Source organism: Leopardus geoffroyi, chromosome D3, assembly GCF_018350155.1.
Source record: "Leopardus geoffroyi isolate Oge1 chromosome D3, O.geoffroyi_Oge1_pat1.0, whole genome shotgun sequence".
NCBI classification, from domain to species: Eukaryota; Metazoa; Chordata; class Mammalia; order Carnivora; family Felidae; genus Leopardus; species Leopardus geoffroyi.
The window spans coordinates 60,698,567-60,716,685 of record NC_059339.1 but is presented as its reverse complement, the minus strand read 5'-3'; the positions used below and the strand labels follow the sequence as shown (position 1 = coordinate 60,716,685).

Sequence of the window (18,119 nt, the reverse complement as noted above, 5' to 3'; positions counted from 1 at the left end):
TCTTGCTGAGACAATGTCATCAAGAAGATAAAGAAGATAGGAGAGAGAATAAATATCGATATGTAATCACATCAGATAGATTGCAAACTGCTTATTCCATTATATTATAAATCCATTTTTATATGAATACTTAAAACTACATTTCAGATTATATCCAGAAGCCTAGTACACATTTTTGATAATCAATTGCTGAATATTTATGGCTGATTATATCTTCTACCCTCTTTTTTTAAATAAAAAATGCTAGTAATATTTTTCATGATTATTTAGTGTTTTACTCTTCATTTCTAAGCAAAAAAAAACCTCAAAGATTCAAAATTCTGTCTCTTTTTCAATTGGTGTGGATTCTTTGACTTTGAGGTGAAGTACAAGTGCTAATAAGAATAACTACTCAAAATGTTAAATTATTTACCTCTGTTGAAAATATGTTATAGATTTTACTCACTTGCAATTCTCAATGAATTTTGGGTAGGAAAGAAAGGGATAGAGTTCATATTGTTTTCCAGTAAAATTCAAAGCCTCTTTACTTGTGTCATAGCCCGTAGCAGTGTGGAACCCATATGAAATTATGTATCAAGTCCTGGCAAAAGCCCGAGAATTGTGGATCTGCTCTAGTAAGTGCAACCAGTTTTTGAACCCCTCTTCAAGAATGTCAGATTTTTTCGTCCCCTCTCTCTCATCCTCTCTGCATAGTTTCTCTTTTTGTACAGACTGGCTTTGTATCCCACCCTGTGTACTTGTTGGAGACCCCCAATTTTATTGAACACCCTCCAAAGTGAGGACTTTTACCCATCCTTATGTGTACTGTGATGCCTAGCACAGTGCACTGAACAATCAGGGACTGTGTTTACACACATATTCAACACCCTCTTTTAACCAATATTAAAGCTAACAGAAGTACCTTCGTTTACATATTTTGGAGCATAATCCTACGAGAACTCAGATTTTCTGCCTCCTATCTCCTAAGTGTTCATATTGCTTTATGTCATTCCTGGTTCTCAGATTCTCCTGTGTAGAGAGCCTTGAGCCTATCTTCATTACCTCAGTCAGGAGTCTGTGGATGGAGCTTGCAGAATATCATACTTGATAACCATTTTATGGTCAAGGAAGAATCAAAACACTTAATACCTGGACAGATGGCCTTAGAGTCACTGGAGTGTGAAACCAGCAATGTTTTGTTGGTGGTGAGCACATGCTTATTCACTTTGGAATAAACAAACCCAGTGGTATAGGTTTGTTTATCAATAGGGGGTAAAGATAGAGGTGGGGGACAAGTTTATTTTGTTGACACCTTCCATCTGGGTCTTGGACAAAAACCCCTGCTAACTGAAGATTGTAATATTTTTCTTAAAAATATGCTTTTCATGGTCCTGAAACCTTTGCATGGACCAGAAACCAGAACTTAGAGTAGTGATGCTGAGTTAACAAGGGCTCTCTAATGATTTTTGTCTGTATCTAGGTGTATACCTATAGCCTCCCAAATCTCAAATTATACTTTACACTATTCCATTTCATCTCCTCTTCAGGTCAAATCTAACTCATCTAGTTTTATCTAACAATTAAATCAGAAATAATATGCATTTCGGGGCGCCTGGGTGGCTCACTCGGTAAAGCGGCCGACTTCGGCTCGGGTCATGATCTCGCGGTCTGTGAGTTTGAGCCCCGCGTCGGGGTCTGTGCTGACAGCTCAGAGCCTGGAGCCTGTTTCGGATTCTTGTCTCCCTCTCTGTCTGACCCTCCCCCGTTCATGCTCTGTCTCTCTCTGTCTCAAAAATAAATGAACGTTAAAAAAAAATTTAAAAAAATAAAAAAATAAATAAGAAATAATATGCATTTGATTGTAATTTATATCAAGAGAGATAGAATTATCCTACTCAAGACTTACTGGCAGAAGCCCAAATTTTACCTACAATTCTTTGTCTTAGTTTCCATTCTTTGTCTTAGGTTATTCGGAATCCTTCTCATTTCCCTTTTGGGAAGATATTTTCCAAGACTCATCAAGAGAAATTATTCACCAATAATTTACCATAAAAATTAAGGCTGTTATATTTACTGAGTTTTCAATCCTTGAAATTCAAGTTCAAATACTCATATGTACACACACATACATGCACACACACTGCATATGCATACATCCCATGGAGTCTATTCTTCATTTTTTCTGGTTGCTTTTTGTTAAGTCATCTTTCATTACTTTAAACTTCTCTACTTGCATTAACATTTGCTCTCTCTTTACATTTTAGAAGTGGAAATATGAACAGTTCAGATTCAGTCTACTTTCTTCATATAACATTAGCAAGAGAATTCCAGGTAAGGATTGAGCTTCAATAAACTGGGGCTCAGGGTCTATAAACTAAGGTTAGGAAACTTTGCATTGCTAGAGGTTATAAACAGGCATGAGCAAAGAGTCAAGGTAACTCAGGAGAAACAGGAAAAGAGCAAATGGCCACTAACTATGTGAGCAGATGGGTTTCTAAGGAGCAAGAGATTGTTGTGTTTCAGAATAAGCAAAAAGTCAGTAATCAAAGCCCTATCCTGTGATAATGAAAGGGGGGTAAAGGGGTCATAGCAGGGTACATCATTAACTTGTCGTAAAGTTAGAAATAAGGGATGACTGTCACATGTCTGAAATCACTGGGAGTTTCTGAGTTCATGAAACTGTTTTAGCTTTAAGAATAATCTAGTCATGGGGCGCCTGGGTGGCGCAGTCAGTTGAGCGTCCGACTTCAGCCAGGTCACGATCTCGCGGTCCGTGAGTTCGAGCCCCGCGTCAGGCTCTGGGCTGATGGCTCAGAGCCTGGAGCCTGTTTCTGATTCTGTGTCTCCCTCTCTCTCTGCCCCTCCCCCGTTCATGCTCTGTCTCTCTCTGTCCCAAAAATAAATAAACGTTGAAAAAAAAATTAAAAAAAAAGAATAATCTAGTCACTTTTCAGGGTGCCTGGGTGGTTCGGCTGGTTAAACGTCTGACCCTTGATTTCAGCTCAGGTCATCATTTCATGGTTCATGGGTTCAAGCCTCACATCAAACTGACATTGTGGAGCCTGCTTGGGATACTCTCTCTCTCCCTCTCTCTCTGCCCCTCTCCCGCTCACCTTCTCCTTCTCTCTCTCTCTCAAAATAAATAAATAAACATTAAAAAAAAGAATAGTCATTTTTCCTACTGTTGTATCTACAATTCAGGCAGAAGAATGCAGTCAGTCTCAATAAACAAAGAATAAAGGAGAACTTCCTTAACTTGATAAAGATTTTCTTTTAAAAATCTATATCTAACATTATACTAAACTGTAAGGAACTCAAAGCTTTCCCACTAAGATTAGGAACAAGGTAAAGAAGTCCCTTCTCACCACCCCCTTTCATACTGGAAGTACTAGCTAATTCAATAAGACAAGAAAAGGAAATAACATGTATATAAATTAGGAGGGAAGAAATAAAACTATCTTTGTTCACAGATAACATGACCATATATGTAGAAAAACTAAAAGAAACACCACTACCACCACCACCAACAACTCCGGGAACTAATAAGCAATTATAACAAGACTGCAGGATACATGGTTTATATACAACAGTTAATCACTTTCCTATTTATCAGCAATTAACAAAGGGAATGTGAAATTAAAGATACAATATCATTTACATTAGCACCACCAAAATCAAATACTAATGTATAATTCTAATAAAATATGTCCAAACTCTATTTAAAGAAAACTATAAAACTCTTATGAACAAAAGTAAAGAAGAATTAAATAAATGGAGAGACATTTCATGCTCCTAGATGGGAAGACTCAGTATTGCCAACATGTCAATTCTTCCCAACTTAATCAATAGATTGAATGCAATTCTAATTCAGATTTGGGGATGTTATTTTGTGGACATTGACAACCAATACTAAAGTTTATAGGGGGAAGCAAAAGACCCACAAAAACCAACAGATTATCGAGGAAAAAGAGTCAAATTACAGGACAGACATGACCTGACTTTGGTACTTACTATAAAGCTACCGTAATCAAGACAGTGTGGTAGTAGTGATGGAATATATATGCAGATCAATGTAGATCAATGGATCGCACCAAGGGTGAACACCATGAACAGGGTTCCCCTGTGACCCGCCTTCAGAGGCATTGATCTACATATATATTCCATCACTACTACCACACTGTCTTGATTACTCAATCAGAATAGAGTGTCCTGAAATAGATGCACATAAACATAGCCAAATAATTTTTGACCAAAAAAATGCAGTCAGGTGCAGTACATCCTTCAGTTCATACCACATTATTGTGTAAAAAAAATGCTCTTTGGTGATATTTTCTTTTTTTGCAGTGAGAAGCCAGGGACCTAGTTATGACCATAAAGTTGTGACTTCCATATACCTGTGGGTAAAAATAAATTAGAGGGAAAAAATTCTGATTTAACAGGATGAGGAAAAGAGACACGATGATATATATTACTTGAAATGGAATCCTACCTATTAAAACCTTGATTATAATAAACCTACAGACTTAAAACTTTACATTATCTAGTCTTTATTTTAGGTAACGTGTTTGACATTAGGAATGGGTAGATGATGTAGGTACCACAGCTGGGGTACTCAGAGCCTCAAGATCTTCTTTCCAAAACTGTTAGAACTGCAGAACTTCTAATAGTTAAATCACCTGGGGGAACCTGAAGGGATTCTCTGTCCACCCAGAATATAGAAAACTAATGGATTAAAAAAAAGAAGAAGAAAACTAATGGATTAGATTTACAGGCATTAGCAAACTACAGTCCGTGGAATGTAGCCCATCTCCTGCTTTGGTAAATAAAGTAGTAGTAAGGCCCAGCCACACTCATCTTTTTATGTATTGTCTATGGCTGCTTCTGGGCTACAGTTGCAGAGTGGAATAGTTGAGACATGTGGCCTAAATGATTTTTCCTTGGGCCTTGACAGAAAAAGCTTACTGACATCTAAGTTATTGATATCAGAAAGTGTTCTCTAAGCATACTTTAAATGACTGTACAAAATAAGGACAAATGACAAACAAAGCAAAATAAAAATTATTGTGCATATTGTTTTATGGAACAAGTACCAATGAAAACAATAAGTAATTTTAAAAAATACTAAATTAACCTCGAAGAAGAGAAGAAGTAACACCAAAACCCTTAGTTTCAGGATGCTCCAACATTATAAAATTCGGAAACCATTTGTCCCAGTTTACAAAAATGAAAGAAAATGCAACTTAGTCAAAGAGAGAGAGAGAGAGAGAGAGAGAGAGAGAGAAATTTTTTAGAGGAGTAAGCAATTGGCAAAATAAAAAAAAATTACCTTGAGAGTGATTAGAAGTATATTCATGAGGAATAGAACACCAATGTTGCACACATTATAGAAAGGAAGAAATAAAACAGGAAATAAGAAAGAAATGTAAATTAGAGATGTTACTCTAGCATATTAAATTGATAATTGTCAAATACTCATTGGATTGTTGGATAGTGAGAAAACAGTTTTAAACAACCACACCCGGGGCGCCTGGGTGGCGCAGTCGGTTAAGCATCCGACTTCAGCCAGGTCACGATCTCGCGGTCCGTGAGTTCGAGCCCCGCGTCGGGCTCTGGGCTGATGGCTCGGAGCCTGGAGCCTGTTTCCGATTCTGTGTCTCCCTCTCTCTCTGCCCCTCCCCCGTTCATGCTCTGTCTCTCTCTGTCCCAAAAATAAATAAACGTTGAAAAAAAAAATAAAAAATAACCACACCCCAAATCCTTCCTCCATAGTAAACAAATAAATAATGAGCAAGAAATAAGCACTTGCCAGAAAGTATTATAGAAAGCACAGGGTATCATATTACTGAAAGGATGGTCATTTGGATGTCCCAGCCTAGAGATGCTCATATAATGAGCAGGTGGCAAGTTTGGGCAAATGGGATTTCCTCTGCTAGTAGTAACACACTGGGGGTACCTGCCCATCAAAAATCTATATTGGGTTTTTAATGAGGGATTTTTCCTTTTCCATCTTCCTTTTCTTATACATTTTTTTCCCTTTTAATCCAAGAAAAACTTTCCAGAAGCTGTCTACCAGACATCATTTTCAATCTTATTGGCCAGAATTGTATCATCGTCCTACTTTTAACAAAATCATATAAGTGGATATACTTACATTAGACAAAATAGACTATAAGCCAAAAATTGTAACAAAAGACAAATAAGGTCATTATATAATGATAGAGGGATCAATCTATCAAGAGGATATAATATTTGTAAATATTTGTGCACCGAACAAAGGAGTGCCTGAGTATATAAAGCAAATATTAACATATCTGAAGGGAGAAATAATACAATAGGAGCAGGGGATTTCAATACCCCATTTTCAACAATGGATAGATCATTCAGGCAGAAAATCAATAGGGAAACACTGGATTTCAACCATGTATCAGACCAAATGTATCTAACCGACATACATAGAACATTCTATTGAATAGCAGCAGAATACACGTTCTTCTCAAGTGCACATGGAACATTTTCCAGACTAGGTCATATGTTAGGCCACAAAACACATCTTCCTAAATTTAAGAAAATTGAAATCATATCAAGCATTTTTTCTGATCTCAATGGTATGAAAGTACCAATTCATTACAAGATGAAAACTGGAAAAGTCACAAGTGTGTGGTGATTAAAAAAAATGCTCCCGAATAATCCATGGGTTAAAGAAGAAGTCAAAAGAAGAATCCAAAAAACATCTTCAGACAAGTGAACTTGGAAACGTAACATGCCAAGACTTATGGGCTGCAGCAAAAATGGTTCTAAAGAGCAGCTTATAGCAATAAATGTTTTCCATTAAGAAAAAAGAGAGATCGCAGATAAGCAACCTCACTACATCTTAGGGTCTAGAAAAAGAACAAACTATACCCAAAGTTAGTTGTATCAGAAAAGAAATAAATGATTCAGAGACAAGAAAAAAAAAAAAACAGTAAGAAAGGCTGATGAAACCAAGGGCAGTTTTTTTTTAAAAAAAGATAAAATAGGGGCGCCTGGGTGGCTTGGTCGGTTAAGCGTCGGACTTCGGCTCAGGTCATGATCTCACTGTCCGTGAGTTCAAGCCCCGCGTCGGGCTCTGTGCTGACAGCTCAGAGCCTGGAGCCTGTTTCAGATTCTGTGTCTCCCTCTCTCTCTGCCCCTCCCCTGTTCATGCTCTGTCTCTCTCTGTCTCAAAAATAAATAAACGTTAAAAAAAAATTAAAAAAAAAAGATAAAATAGACAAACCCAGAAGAAAGAGGATTCAAATAAATAAAATTATAAATAAAAGAGGAAACATTATAGCTGATACCACACAAATAAAAAGGATCATAAGAAACTATTACAAACAATATTATATGAACAAATTTGACAATCTACAAAATTAAATTCCTAGAAACATACAACCTACATAGACTGAATCATGAAGAAATAGATCACTGATTAGTAGTAAAGAGATTGAATCAGTAATCCAAAAACTCCCCAAAAACGAAAGTACAGGACCAGGTGGCTTAACAGGTGAATTCTACCCAACATTTAAAGAAGAATTGGGGCACCTGGGTGGCTCAGTCGGTTGAGTGTCCGACCTCGGCTCAGGTCATGATCTCACAGCGTGAGTTCGAGCCCCGCATCGGGCTCTGTGCTGACGGCTCAGAGCCTGGAGGCTGCTTCGGAGTCTGTGTCTCCCTCTCTCTCTGCCCCTTCCCTGCTCATGCTCTGCTCTCTCTCTCTGTTAAAAATAAACATTAAAAAAATAAATAAATAAAGAAAGAAGAATTAATACCAAACTTCTCAAACTCTTTAAAAAAATAGGAGGTGGAATACTTCCAAACTGAGTTTACAATACCTTGATATCCAAGTCAGAAAAGGACACTATATGAAAAGAATATTAGAGGCAAATATATGTTAAAGTGTTCAGTAAATGGGAAAACACTACATAAACATTAGCTGTTATTATTATTATCATTATTACTAGCATTGACATAATTGTAAATATAGCTCATATTTTCTCAGTAGTGGGTATACAATAAGAGTTATTTGCTATATTGAGCTACCAAATTGTAATTTTTCTAAGCGTTTTTAGATGACCTATTTAACTTTAGTAGCCACTATATAGAAGGAATAATAATAATAATAATAGTAATAATTTGAAGGCTCAAATTTCCTGGAAATATTTTTATATTTGTTGACTTCACATACATTTCAGTGACTTGGGTCTCAATAATGCTAATTATACAACCATATGTGAGGCCCTGAGCTAGTTACTCGGTGTGCTTCCTCTCCCTTAAACCTCATAATTCATTCTGTAGTGTAGATGTGATCACTTTCATTTCACAGAGAAGGAACCTGAGACTTAACGGGGTATTGTAAATGCCCTGTGTCAGAGTTCATAACGGGCAGAGGTAGGGTTTGAGTTTAAAAATGTCTAATTTCAGAGATAGCTCTTGTGCTTTACTGTTTCTTTATACATTATAGGTGCTATATATAAATTTATTTTTTTTATTTTTTAATGTTTATTTATTCTTGAGAGAGGGAGAGACAGAGCATGAGTGGGGGAGGAGCAGAGCAAGAGAGGGACACAGAATCTGAAGCAGGCTCCAGTCTCCGAGCTGTCAGCTCAGAGCCTGAAGTAGGGCTCAAACCCGTGAACCGTGAGATCATGACCTGAGCCGGAAGTCAGACGCTTAACTGACTGAGCCAGCCAGGTGCCCCTCAATATATATTTTTGAATGAATGAATGAGTGTTTTCTGGACAACCTTCAGTCTAACAACCTTACAAGCTCACAATATTTCAGGAAGGGAAAAGTGTCTGGATTCCTATTCTCCAGATTGTGTATACAATGATTATCTAGCATTCCACCATTATCTCAAATTAACCAGGTCCAAATTGTAACTCATTATCTTCCAAGTAATATTTGCTCCATTTCCTGTGTTCCTCAAGTTACTGAAGAGTATGACTATCCACCCAGTTGCCTGTGTTCAATACTTGAAGACCTCCGTTTGCCCCATCCCTATTTAGAATCCATTTCTAAATCACGTAAATTCTTCTGGGAGGTATCTCAGATTTGGCTATTGCTTACCTTGGCTCCAACTGTCACTAGCTCTCAGCTGGGCTATTGTAATAGACGTCTAACTGGTTTTACCCACTCACATCCATCTCCCCGCTGCCACTGGAGCATCTTCTACATGCGGATTTGATTATACCATCTTTCTGCTTTAAACATTAAAAGCCTTCCTGTTGCACTGAGACAGACATCAGCCTGGCCTGTAAGGATCTTCCCCATTTGTCCTTTTCTAATTCACTTCATTGGCCTTATTACTTGCCTTCTCACAATTTCCACCACAGAAATAATTGAGTAGCTGCACTTTCACAAAGCTTTCCTCGCAGCTTTTGCCTTTACTCGTTCCTCTGCCTGGACAGCCTTTTCCCACATCTGGCCTAACTACTTCCTACAGCAGGACTGAGCTATTCCAGTGCAATCTTCCTACTAGCTTTGCCAATCAGAGCAAAAACTAACCCCATACACTCCTGAATCTAATCCTCATGTGACGCTATCCTACTGCATGGATTGCTCGGTTGTCTCTGTCCCCACCAAGTGAAAGCAGCTTGAAAACATGGGGCGGGTCTTTTTTTCCTTTTATATTACCAGAATTTAGCATGCTTGGTACAATTTTGATGTCCAGTAAATGGTTTCAAATAGCATAATAAGTGAATAAATAACTGGATGAATGGGGAAGAAGGATGAAGCGAAGGAAGAAAGGAAGGCAGGAAGAAAGAAAGGAAGTCAGGGAGGGAGGAAGCGAGGAAGAGAGAAAGGGAGGAAGGGAGGGAAGGAAAAGTAAGAGTAAAGAAGAAAAATTTATGTCCTTTTGCCCAACAAGAACGTAAAAACCTAATACTGTTGGTTTTGGAGGTATGGGGATGGGATCAGAAGCACATGCTAGTGTAAGATGCAAGTGTATTTTTAGAGAAAATAAATTATAGTGTGTTTCTTGTATAGCAAACTGTAAACCTATCACCTCCTGTCGTAAATCTGACCCTCCGTGGAATAAATCTGTCCTGTAATCTCAGTGTTTTTCATAAGATAGTATTCTATTCTTTAAAAGAGCAAAATGATCTAATCTGCAGTTCCAAAAAAGGGGGGGATTATTGAAATTTATAGATTTGGCCATGGCAAAATGGCATTTATGTTTTTCAGAGTTAAAATGAAATAAAATATATAACTTGTTGGGTTTTGCTTTCATGACAAATAGGCACTGACAAATACATACCACATTACCATCCTTGATTGCTCTGATGGAACTCATTTTCATCTTGTGTTCCTCTAATTACATGAAAATTGCATACTTTTTATGCATGACACATTTTGCACAGCTTTCGCAAAAGGTTGTGAAGAGAGGGAAAAAAAAACATTTATCAGTTTTTTCCCCTTTCACAGAAGCAATTGATCATCTTCCCAGCAATCAATCTTGCTTTATGGGCCTACTTTTCTCCACTATTGTTGTAACCAAGTGGCAACAGAAAGGCACTGTACACAAAAAAATATGATGGCGGTTTTTAGGTGTTTTTCTCTGCTCTTAATAGATGAGATTTAGGATGCCCTTGCTTTCCAAAGAGGGTTCTGAGTTGTTTTCTTTGCTCCTCACTCCCCTTTCCACCTGGATTTGAAGCTTTTCACCTTAGAAAGAGCGATAGGATCCCTGTCTATAAGTCCTGTCCCACTCCTTATTTTTCATTCAAACTACTTTACATTTATAGAGAATATTAAATGTTTTAAAGCACTTTCTTATCAATTTTTTTTCACTTTAGCTTCATAATTAAATGGGATCTATTTAGAGGAGATAATTTTAATCCATATTTTAAAGATGAGGAAATTGAATGATTAGGACTTGTGACTTGCCTAAATTGATGTGATTTATTTGTTTTGAATCTTGAAGTTGACTCAGAAGTCCTGGCTTCCTGTCCCAGCTTTTTTCAGAGGGGTTGGCTTCTCTTTATGGAAGACCTGGAAAAATAATTTTTTTGCTACCTATCCCTAAAATGCATACAAAGAATACATCAATAACAAATACCAGAGCAAATTACAGGCAATCAATTGGCTGTTTCTTTTCCCATTCTTTATGTCTATTCTTTCTGAGAAAGAAGGCATTGGCATTCACGGGAAGCTCAGCGTCATTGTATTTAACTCGAAAGGGATTGTGGAAGGCACATCTCATTCCTTGAAAATAATGACAAATTATGCAATTTTTGTTTTACCCAACTAGATTGAAAACGCCTGGGGAATAGCCAAGCTGCCTGGCAAAGGGAGGCATTTGATGTTCGGGGCTTTGGAGCTGAGGGAGCGGCATTGCTTTTTAAACAGGTGCGGGCTCCTAAAGCTTCGCTCGCTTCCCTTTTTTGGACAGGCACAGCACCTGACCAACTTCGGGAGAACAAAGCCTCCATCTGGACCGAAGGGAAAGGGAGCTGGTCGCCCGTGGAGCAGCAAAGAACAAGGCTCTGCTTCCCTTTGAAGCGCTGGCATTCTTCTTAATCACCTGGCAAAGTCTTAATTTAAAGAGGGACTCTTGGAGAAGGGGGAATCTCAAGTATATTTGACTTTCATATCAAATCTACTTACCTTTCATCAGGTTTATTAAAATTGGTGATGTGTTAATTGTGAACCCTGTTTGTATCTGAATAGGAAGTGCTGCCTTTGGGCCCCCCCTCCTTGCTGTTTTGTCTTAGGATACACTCACATTGCTGCCTTTGCCATGGAGTAATTATTTCTGGGGAGACATACTGTGATGTCAGGCTACTGGGTTACAGTTGTTGCAGGGTAAACACAAGAGGACATTAGACTCTTAGAATGCCTAATTAGAAGGAAAGTAAGTGCATTGCTGGATAGCTGAAAAATACAAGCCTAAGTAGTATTGCATTTTTCACCAGTGGATGCTACATGCATTGGTATATTTTATATCTTTACTCTTAGGAAGTAAACATCATAAAGGAATTCTCTTGCCTTTTTAGAAAGATACTTGTGAAATTCACTTTGGAGGGATATATAAAATCCATAAAGTTATGGTATCGGGAGGAGTATTCAGTTCTACACGACGAGTGTGGAAATTGTCAGTGATTCTAATACATGCGCCTCATCCAAATTCCACCATGGAGTGCGTTTTTAAAGAATAGGGGATAAGTGATTTTTTTATTTTATACAGGTATTGGGTCCTGGATGCAGCCATGTGCTGGAGATACAAGAAACATAACGCAGTTATTGTCATAAAGAGTTTGTGATCTATATGTGGGAAACGAAATCATCCGGGAACACAAGTACAAACATAGAATTGAACATCACAAATATCAATGGGAAATCAGACTAAGAAAATTTTAGTCAAAGAAATAGGTGACTGGGCTCATGGAATTGCAGTTAGAGATCAACTTTAAAAGTTGTAGAGCTATGAAAAGAGGGATGTGGATGGTGTGTTCTTACTGTCGATGAAGTAAAAAAGAAAATGTGTGTAGGAGTAAGCCAGCTGAGTTTCTAGTGAGGACTCTCACCATGTCATAGTAGGAGTTTTGAAATGATCTCTGGATAAATGAAGGCATCTTTAGTCAGTTATCAGATTTGAAATTAAAGGTGAATGTCGACTTTTGATTTTGAGTGGAGTGTGTGTGTGTGTGTGTGTGTGTGTGCATTTTCACTAAACTTGCTCTCTTCTCACATGATGAGGTGGTACCCAACTACAGCTCCTTGGTCCATGACCCATACTCCAAAATTTTCCTCGCTTTTTTCCTTCTCAGCAACCTTTCCTTTCAGGGCCTGTTTCCAGCTGACAGGGTGGGAGAATGATCAACAAAATGAATTTACCCTAGGTTGTATACATATGACTGCAATAACGAATGATGCTTCTCCCAAGACTGTTTATATTTGCAAAGGGTGTTCCCAACTCAAAGAAACAATGGGATGTCCCTTCAAGGAGTGGATGACTGAGGAGCACTTTTGGGGAATAGGAGGACATCCCAGTGTCCCTCAGTTCTCTCCACATCAGTTGCTGTCTACCTACAGCAATGTATGCTCGGACAGAAAAGAACTTGTGTCTCAGGCCCACAGACATTCACAGGCTTATAAGCAATGGTGTCTGTCACATTGGGTGTTGGGAGTAGAGAGATGGGCGGGGAGGTGTTGCTCACAAAATCCCATTTAGGGAATTATTTATTATTCTAGTTTGTCGTTTATGCTTATAGCATCTGTAATAAATAAACACGCTCCAGAAGAAAGCACAACTTAACAAGGAGTAGATGAGATTGAATGTGACGACTCCAGCCCTGTACGAGAGGCACTGGCCCATTAAATGAAGGCGCACAGCTACTTCTTAATGCTCTCCCTAAGTAATCAATTTCTGAAAATACCAAATAATTTTAAAACAGCCCTGTCTGACCTCACTCTCCAGTGACGTTGGACCAGCCCTTGCTGATTTGCCTACCTGGTTTTTAATCAATCAGATTTGACATTTTTGGTTTTGTTTTGTTTTATTTTGTTTCTTCCCCTTGCCTACACTGGCACCTTTTCTCTTCCCTTGGCAAAATTAAATGGCATCTGCCCTCCCTCAAGGTTAGGGACCCAAAACATAGCTTAATATTTATAGGTTTGGACGTCTTTTGAAATAGCAGCAGAGGAATCTAAATGCCATTGCAAGAGGGTAGAACATTCTGATGCTGTACTAGGATTTGATTTCTATCCAGATAAAAAGACCCAGGATGCCCAGAGTCTGAACACAGATGGAACTTGAGGAAGAGAAACTGTCAGCCTGAAATATCTTCTATCAGACTTTCGAACAGAGTATGATTCAAGCAAAAGAGTTAAAAAAAATGTGATTTGAGCCTACTTTCTCTTTTTGACTGATTAAATTCTCCAGGTCATTTTAAAACTACTTTTTTTTCTCATTTCCCAGCTCGTAGAAGATAATATTTGTGAAAGAGGCTTATAGATTATAATTTTTAAATATATATTGTATTATATAACCATCCTATTTGTTTCTTTTTTGATCTCCTTTCCCTCTTACTGCTTCCTCCTTTCTGTATTCTTTTAATCTTCTTATTTCCCCTCTTCTTCTTCCTTTTGTAGTCATCCTTCAAGTATAATTACATGTATTTGTTATGAATTGAATATTTGTGTGCCCCCAAAATTCATATGTTGAAACCTAAGTCACAACATGGCAATGTTTGGAATTGGGCTTTTGGGAAATGATGAGGTCATGAGGGTGGAACCCTCATGAATGGCATTAGTGCCTTTCTAAGAGTTCCCAGAGAGTTCTTTCACTCCTTGTGAAAACACATGTAAGAACAGAGAGAAGATGGCTGTCTGTGAGCCGGGAAATGGGTCCCCTCCAGACACTGAATCTTCCAGAATGCTGATCTTAGACTTCTCAGGCAACAGAAGTACATTTCAAAAATAAATTTCTATTGTTCATAAGGACCCAGTCGATGGCATTTTGTTACAGTAGCCTGAACAGAGACTAAGTCAGAATCATAATGTGTCTTGGTGTGTTGGCCATACTGAAGGTGGCAGAAAGGGAGTTACCACAGAAGTTATGGGAGTTCATAATTTCATACTGGGGAGAGGGGGAGGCAAGGTTAGTAAGATCAATTTAGTAATATTAATAAGATTAGAAGCGATTCTCTGTTTAAAAAAATTAAAATGCTTTAGACGGGGGAAGAAATTGCTTTGACAGATGAGAAGATGGCAATTCAGGAAAAAATTCAGATTCTCAGGAAGCTAGTAGTTACTGAAAAATTAATTGTGACAATATGGGATATGCCTAAGTAGTAAATGATTGTGAAACACTGGCTCACACAGAAGCTCTGTGTTTATTCTAAAATTGCTAGAACGCATGGGCCAAGATCTTTGCATGTTCAATGTACATAACCTTAACAAGTGTTGGAGGTCAACAGTTACACTACTAGCAAAGAAGGTATATCTGAATGAGTGGCTTGGGGGACTTTCTGGTTGGGACATAGCCAAAATGATGGCTAGATAAGGCAATGACATGAATACGAATTATGTTAAATGATATATGCACTAGACAAACTGTAGATGGCAAAACCTGAAATGAGAGTTCATATAAAGTGTTAACCAAATAAGGAGATGAAACAGGTGATACGTCATGGCAGGTATCAGAAACCACAGCCTGTGGGTTAAATCCAGCTGGCTGAGTGTTTTTATATGGTTCTTGAGCTAATTGCTTCCACAGTTTTAAATGGTTGGAAAGCAATCAAAAGAATCCTATTAGGTGACAACTGAAAATTATATGAAATTCTAATTTTAGTGTCCACAAATAAAGTTTTCTTGGATCACAGCCATGCTCAATTTGTATTGGCCTATGGCTACTTTCAGTGGAAGAGTTTAGTTGTTGCCACAGCGACTTCATAGCCTGCAAAGCCTAAAATGTTTGCCGAAAACATTTCCTACTCCTCCTCCCTAAGTTCTGATTTGGGGGATTCTGGATCCTTGTCCATATATTGAATTTAATTAAGCAGGTATTTGTTGAGTGCCTGCTATTTTTGGTGGTACTGAAATGTCTGAAGTTAGATTGCAAATGTCTGTTCCTTTGAGATTTCTGTGATAGGCAAAAATCAGTATGGGATTTTACCATATGTCCAGTCTAGGAATGATATGGAGTGGGAAGCACTAAGACCCTGTGAAAGTTTTTTAGTTTCAAAGAAAGGGAAGGACATGCTAAAGAAGAACACGCCATGAGTTTTACACAAGAATTGTCAGGAAACATGATACATTCCAGGACCGAGGACACACTTGAAATGGACTGAACATGGTCTAAGTGCAAGTAGGAAGTGGATGTACCAAGGTTAAAAGGAAGCATCAGTTTGGCCAGATGATGAAGAACTTTCATGTGAGGCTAAGTATTTGGATTTTGCTCATGGTGAAGGAGGATGAATTTGTTCTTTGGTTTTTTGTTTGTTTGTTTTTTTAATCTCAAATTGATTGTGAAGAAGAGAGGATCTGGCATCTATTTCAGAAAAAGAACCAATGAAATTCGCTAACAACTGGAGTTGGGTGGTAAAGAGATAGATATAGGGAGGTTTCTGGATGGGGTGCCTGCATGGATGAAGTCTTCCTAAAATGGTAAATGTAGGTAGGGAGCAAGAGTGTGGGGAGAATGAAGTTTGTCCTATTAGGTTATGTACTTTGTGGAAGAATCATGGGCACAGATTTAAGCACAGGGAAGTCTCTGAGAGAACAAGAAGGGTTGAGAATTATGAGTGTACAATGGGAGTTGAAGCCATGGGGTGCATGGGGCTTCCCAGGGAGGGCGTATCAAATGCAGGGCAAAGGGATCAGGGAGAGTAATCAGAACAATAATACCATTAAAGAGTTCTCAAAGGGATTCAATATCAAATCTACCTTAAGCCTCCTTAAGACCTTGTGGAACTGAGACCTGGGCTATGTACCTGTGTCTGAGTAAAAGGGAAAAGGTTTATAAACGGTCACATGCATGTCACGAAAGATGACTCTGGCCACACTCACCATTTTGGCCAGAGTCCTCCTGGTGCTCCTGCTTCCTAATCATGAGCTTAATTTCCTGAAGCTAAAAATGAAAATAAAGATCTTATACAGAACAGGCTGACGTCAACTTGCCCACTGCTCCTGGGACAGCAACCTCTCTTCCAGCCCCAATTAGTTTCATTGTCATTTTTCGATTCCTCCCCCAGTTTCCAGGCTGATCATACTTTGTTTTCCACCATCTCCCTTTATTTCTTCCTTTTCCAGTTGCTAAGCACTCCCTTGTTGCTAAGTGGGATATGAGCACTTAATTTACTCCATTCTTTTTTCTCGTACCAGATTTTAGAAATTGCAGATCCTGTTTAATCAATGTGTAAATGCAATGCTTTTGATGTATTTTTCCTAAGAGCAATATTTTGATCATTCTTAATGATACTTAATGAAGTCACCGCATGATTTCTGATTGTACCTAATTGAAGCTTGTGACTTGCATTTCAATATTATCATCTTACAGCTTTAGGTCTATGAGATGAAATTTTTCCAGGGCCCAAAAATATTAGAAAATATGAAGAAGTGATGTTTTGTTTTAAATTGAAAATTATTCTACAATAGATGTATGTGAATGTGGATGTATATATATGAAATTAAATGAAAACTGAAACAAATTTCACAAAATGAGTTCCATGTATGATGATAAAGGAAGCAATCTCTTTGATAGGAAGTTTAACCACTAATTTTAAGTCTTAAAGGAATCTGAAAGGCCTTAATATTTAATATTTTGATATAAATCCTATGCTTAACTGCATATTAAATCCAGCATGTAAGCAAATTCTGGCCCTTGAAAAAGATAATAAATTGGGTTTTACTCTTTTTTGCAGAGTTTTTTTTTTTTAAGTTTATTTATTTTGAGAGAGAGAGCCCTCACGCGTGAGCATGCATGGGAGAGGGGCAGAGAGAAGGAAAGAGAGACAATCCCAAGCAGGCTCTGCACTGTCAGTACAGAGCACAAGGTGGGGCTCGAATCCACGTACCATGAATCATGATCTGAGCCGAAATCAAGAGTCAAATGCTTAACCGAATGAGCCACTCAGGCACCTAACAGGATTTACTTTTCTTGAAGCCTCTTCTAAAAACCCAATCTCAATGATTTAGTTCCTGGAAGCCATGGTACCAAGAATTTAACTAGCCCCGAACTTAGTCTCAAGCTTTTAATTTTGCCTCTTTTTCATCAAAATGAGCACATCATGTACCCCATTCCCCCAGGATCCTTTTCTTTGCTAGAGGACAGTGGGTGGTAATGGCTTAATCAGAGACAATAACCCCTGCTAATATGTCAACTACCTAATATATGAACCCTCCTAGGATAACACATTAGCCTTGACCCAGATTATAAAAAAAAGAACTATAGTTTCACTAGAAACCCTTAAGGAATAATACCATTAGAGCAACTTAACCCCATAGCAGGCTAGTGGGGGAGTTACTTAAGGGCAGCTTTTAGCATCCTTGATATCATATGGCCATCTCCATATTTGGTCAGTGGTGGAAATAAATAGCAATGTGGTGTTGACAGAAATCAATTTCACTAATTACTTCTAATACCTGTCTCAGGAATTTCCATGAAGAATCATAAA

General features: G+C 38.1%; 1 long non-coding RNA gene across 1 annotated transcript; it reads left to right on the top strand.

Annotated features, from left to right (window-relative positions):
• Positions 1 to 407: 407 nt before the first annotated feature.
• LOC123587922 lies at positions 408 to 17,401 on the top strand. Its single transcript, XR_006707609.1, has 3 exons — positions 408 to 614; positions 2,244 to 2,310; positions 11,393 to 17,401. It is a non-coding gene; the product is annotated as an uncharacterized LOC123587922 (long non-coding RNA).
• The last annotated feature ends 718 nt before the right edge of the window (positions 17,402 to 18,119 follow it).